This window comes from Eschrichtius robustus, chromosome 21 (genome assembly GCF_028021215.1).
Source record: "Eschrichtius robustus isolate mEscRob2 chromosome 21, mEscRob2.pri, whole genome shotgun sequence".
NCBI lineage: Eukaryota > Metazoa > Chordata > Mammalia > Artiodactyla > Eschrichtiidae > Eschrichtius > Eschrichtius robustus.
In genome coordinates this window covers 16216568-16222567 of record NC_090844.1, presented here as the reverse complement: position 1 = coordinate 16222567, position 6000 = coordinate 16216568, and positions in this window count along the sequence as shown.

Genomic DNA, 6000 nt, shown 5'->3' with positions numbered 1-6000 from the left:
ATGGACACGAAAAAGAAAAAGGGAGCTTTCAGTCAGAATGACCAGAATGCTTTGTAAGTAAGAAGGCAAAATATCTATTTCATATCAGATAAATAAGATGTGGATAAATGAGAACAAAAATGTCTCAGAGGTGGAAGCAGAGGTGGTGTGAGCAAAGTGACGTGTGTCACGGAGCAGTGATCTTAAGTCTTTCTGACTCACGTTGTGTTAGGACACTTAAGATGAAACCTGCCCGAAGTCTTTGCTACACACTTGTTGAATGAATGAGCATTAAATACTACTCAGATGAGCTGCACTATAGGACGAAAGGGTAGGTGATAAAGCCAGAAACATCACCCGGAAGCAGAATATTAAGGACATCAAAGTCAGGTTAAGGACTGTGAACAATTTTCAGTAGGCAAGGAAATTGTTGAAAGCTTTTGAGAACAGAAGTAACATAAATAGAACTACGCTTTAAAAAATTATCTGGTTACCATACATAAGATTAATTATATGGCAAAGAGAAAACTGAGAGTCTACAGCAGAATCCAAATGAAATGAAATGAGTCTTTAAACCAAGATGAATATGGTACACACAGAGAGAAGAAAATGGATGCAAGGATTTGACAGAGATTGGCAAACAATTAATAGCAATTCAGTATAGAGAATGAAGAGGAAAAGACTGATAAGTTTTAGGATTAAACCGACTAATCTACATTTTAAAAAACACAGGAAGGTGAAAAGATTTGATTACGTGCATTTGCTTTGCTCTGAGGCAATCTGATATAACAATAATAATGAGTGATAATAGTGATGATGATAATATACCAATAACAGCCCAAACCTGGACAGTATTTACCAGGTGCCAAGCCATGAACTAAATGCCTTACATGTGACTGAGTTCAGTAGGTATGGCTTTGGGTGTAATAAACACAAGAGAGATAGCTGAGGCCACAAGATTTGACAAGAGAAAACTTTTTTTTTTTAGAGTAAAAAAATGCCAGTCTTGCTGACAAGAGAAGAAAACAAGAGTTAAAGCAAATTAAAATGTCTAGTCACCTGAAAAAAAAGTGCTGTTATTATTAATGGAAAGGGAAGTTTATAAGGGAGTTTTTAAGGAGAGTGGGAGGTCATCTGTTCAGTTTTTCAGTGTCCATCATACAATGCGAATACAGCACGGAAGTGGTATTCTGCAGTCAGCAGGAATTACAGGCCTGAATCATGCTTTACAGATCAGGATTGGAATTGTGACTCCTGAACTGTAAACCAGAACGTGAATACATATTTTGGAGTTTATTTCTAATTTTTCAAGGTATACATCTTTTCTTCCCAACTAGATTAAAATCTACATCAAGATGTGGAAACTATTTCTTTAGTATCTTCTGTAACTTCTCACATAGTGCTGGACACATGGTAATAGTAATACATTCTTTTTAGATACATTTTTTTTTTTTTGGCCACACCTCGAGGCATGTGGGATCTTGGTTCCCTGACCAGGGACTGAACCCATGCCCCCTGCAGTGGAAGCATGGAGTCTTAACCACTTGACTGTCAGGGAAGTCCTAGATACATGTTTTAAGAAAAACTTTAGATGATTTTCCCACCAATTAATTAAAGCAAACATAGTGATTCTAATTCTGGTAAGGTAAATATCCTAACAAGGTAAAAATCAACTTTAAAATAAAAAGCACTACATTTAAATCACTACCACTCCTGATAAGCCCATTAAATTAGAAACCAATCCACACCTGATTCTCCAATGGTCCAAGAAGCAAGACCCTGTGGTGCTTTGATTCACAAACTGGATACTGAAGGAACTGTCTGCTATGTTATGTTCAAAAAGCCAAAGTCTATGTTGGGCTATTTTTAAGCAACATAATATTTCTTATAATGACATACCAAGCATATTCATATGTATAATCACCTCAGTTGGACTTCCCTGGTGGCGAAGTGGTTAAGAATCCGCCTGCCAATGCAGGGCACATGGGTTCGAGCCCTGGTCCAGGAAGATCCCACACGCCACTGAGCAACTAAGCCCGTGCACCACAACTACTGAGCCTGCATGCCACAACTACTGAAGCCCGCGCGCCTAGAGCCCGTGCTCCGCAACAAGAGAAGCCACCGCAATGAGAAGCCCGCGCACCACAGCGAAGAGTAGCCCCCACTCGCCACAACTAGAGAAAGCCCGCGCACAGCGACGAAAACCCAACGCAGCCAAAAATAAATAAATAAATAAATAAATTTATTTAAAAAAAAAATCACCTCAATTTCCAGTTGTAAAGAGAGCTTTAGTAACTACATTCCAGTGGTGTATTTGAATGCAATAGTTCTAACATGATATACTATTTACCAAGTGTTTGTTATTTTCAATTTCAAAAATATAAATTGCTAATTTGAAAAATATATGATGAGAATATGGAAAGGGAGAAGGTATTTTTGAGGATGTAAAAGAGAGTACATGAGATGAACAGCAAGAGTGGGGACAAACACACAAAAGAGAGCTCCAGGGACAGCTAGGATGATCAAAAGGTCTTTCTTAATTATATATGAATGAGGAACTATGTTCCCTGACCAAAAAAAAAAAAATCTGCATTCTATTCTAGAAAGTGCTGTGACCTACCAACTGTTGTTCTACCACTGACTCAAGTCCATTCTAAAGTGTTTCTAAAATATTTTTTCCTCTCCCTTTGGCTATCTTTAAGGAGCTCAAGAAGACGCTCATAGATAAAGCAGAATGTGAATCACACCCACTGATAAACAATTAGGAGGCTTTGGTTGAAAAATGTCCCTCAAGCGTGGATTTAATTAATCAATTAGATTAATTAGAAGTATTTCATCAAAGACTGGTCATTTCTGAACTGAAGACACCTCTTAGCCATCTGAACAAGATATTTTTGTTTATAAAACAGATGCTTGTTGCAGCATGACCATAGTTTAAATTACTTTCTGGCAATACACCAGTTGTTTAGTTAGCCTTTGTCAAAATAGGAGAAATGCAACTTAGTTACCCTTATTTTACCTCCCAAGACAGATCCTAGGGATCCATTCATCCATTTAATTTTTCATTCATACACACATATATTAAAAATAGTCATTGAGCACTTTCTGTCCATTTCAATATATTATGGAACAGTTTTGGAGAAAATTTCATAAGGACACGAATTTACAAAATAAACTTATGGCTTCTGGCTTTAAATCTATGCAGTGTTACTCAGCAATAATTTACAGTAAAACATCAAAAATATGAACTCAATTGTGGAAATGATCACAGTTTAGAATTTAAAAATCTCTGATTTTGAGGTTACATTACTTTATATACTAAATTGATTGCATGGCTTCCCATAAATATAATAGCAATACTTATTAAATAGTCATTTCACAAACATATTACATAAAAATGACATATTAGGGGAGAGATGTCAACGAGACAACTGAAAAAGATGTCCCCCCTCAACCAACAATAATCTGGCATCCATCCATGGACAAAAGAGCCTTTGTGGGAACCACATAGGAAATTGGTGCAGTCCAAGCAGGAGGAGAGCCACTTGGGAAAGGCACCCAGCAGCACCCAGGTGGTGGAGTCAATGTCCATGGTCTTGGCTGTAGATCTGGAAACAACTCTGTACTTCTGAGGACTCACTACAGTACCACACACCAGGGTAACTGGGAGGAGCCTCACCCACGTGTGCTTCGGGTAAAGGGCACCCAAACCAATTCCAGTGTGGACCTAGATGTGGCCCGTGAACCCGCTCCAGCTCCTCAGCTGTGGTCCAAGCACCCTGGGAGAACCCTGAATTAGACAATCACCCACGGACCAGAGAGCCTCTGTGGATGTCCAGGAGTCCAGCTGAGACGTTCCACCACAATGTTAAGGGAAAAAATAAAATCCAGATAGGCTGCATTGGAGAGGCTGACAGATTTCACAGCCTCATTCCTACCCTCCGGTGGCAAAGCTCAGTGCCAGGAGAGGACTTCTGGGCCCATGATTTCTCGCGTGGGGAAAAGTGAGAGCCTGTGAGCGCATGCCCATTCTCCCCAGCTGTGCAGGATGCTGCCAAAGAAGCCCATTTCTCTCTCACTTCATCGGGGTACTGAGTCATGAGCTGCACAACTGGGGAGCCGTGGCGGCTGGGAGAAGAGCAGCCGCGGCCCAGAGTGGAACGTATGAAGAGGACAGGGATCCTACTAACCGTGTCAGGGACTCCACTGGGAGGCCAGGCCAAGAGCCACTGGGGACACTTCGCTTGTGCAGGCCCAGGGGCACCGCCAGCGCTTCACAGGCCTCGCCCACACACCCCTCCACCCGGCGGCCGACTCCCCGTGTGCGCGCTCCCAAGGGCAGCCCCAGCGGGCTTTGCAGCCCGCACCAGCTGAGCATGCGCAGAAAGCTGGCCTGACTCGATGGTCCCAGGAGAGACCGCCCTCGGGGAAGCAAAAGGGAGGTTGTCCAGCACACGACCAGGCTCCACAGGATGGAGAGACAGCACACAAACTTAAGGATTCTGCCACAGGAGGGAGCAAGAAGTACGGAGCAGGTGTGTCCATAGAAGGACTGAGAAGGCCTTGCAATCACTAGCAGGGCTGATGGAAGGTATTTCTCTCCTGAAGTCAGGCAGTAAAGACCAGAGGAGATGACTGCTGTTTGAAATGTGAAGACAGTAATGCCAGACTTCAAGAAACAAGAAAAGTCAATGAAACGTGACACCAACAAAGGAAAAAAAAAATTTTTTCCAGTAACTGACCCCAAGACATGGAGATCTTCAATTTATCTAATAAAGAATTTGAAGTGCTGAAAGAAAGAAAAAAAAGCCAAACAAGAATATTCTCAGCAGCAAAGCCATCCCTCAAAACTGAAGGAGAAACAAAGACTGTCCCAAACAAACAAAAGCCGAGGGAAATCATCAGGAAAGGCTGAAAGGAGTTCTTCAAGCTGAAATAAAAGGATTCTAATTAGTAACATGAAAACATATGGAAGAGGACAACACACTGATAAAGGTCAGTATATAGTCAAATTCAGAATACTCTAATGCTACAATGTGGTGTATTAACCAGTTATCTCTAGTAAAATGTTTAAAGGACAAAAGTATTAAAAATAACTATAGCTACAATAATTTGTTACACAGCATAAAAATAGGTAAATTACGACATGAGAAACATAAAAGGGGTCATTATGCTAAGTGAAATAAGTCAGAGAAAGACAAATATCGTTGATGTCACTTATATGTGAAATCTAAAAAAGCTGAACTCATAGAAACAGAGAGTAGAATGGTAGCTGCCAGGGGCTAGGGGTTGGGGGAAATGGGGAGATACTGGTAAAGAGTACAAACTTCCAGTTATAGCATGGTGACTATAGTTAACAGTCCTATATTATACACTTGAAAACTGCTAAGAGAGTAAATCTTAAACATTCTTAACATATGCACACACACGCGCACACACACACAAAACATGGTAATTACGTGAGGTGACCTTATTTTGGTAACCATTTCACAAGAGATTCATTTGTCAAGTCATCATGCTGTACACCTTAAACTTACATAATATGCCAATTATATCTCAATATAGCTGAAGAAAAGATATATGGATTTTTTTAAAACTGACATATTGAACTAATGCTGAAGAAAATAAATTCTCTTGAATTATTTTTATCCATTCAAATACTTTTTATCTTCATTTTCAGTGTTTAAAATACATCTACACGTGACCTATGTGACCTTTTGAAAATGTTGCCTTATAAAGTGTTGGATCTGCAGGGTAGCTAGGGAGCTAAGATGAGGGGAGGGGGCTGGGGATAAAAGTAGGGATTTTAGAACTAGCTCTGTAAAAATTATTAAGGAGAACTGGCAAAATTCTTTGCTACTTGACCAATCCACCAACAAATAAATATTTCTTTTAATTCGGCTATGTACTTGATCAATATCGCAGTGGTGTAATACAGGTTTAAAGTGCTTAGTGAGTGACTGACTAGGGAATAATAAGGAAGAGCTTCACAATGGAGGAAATTAAGCTGAGTCTCAAATG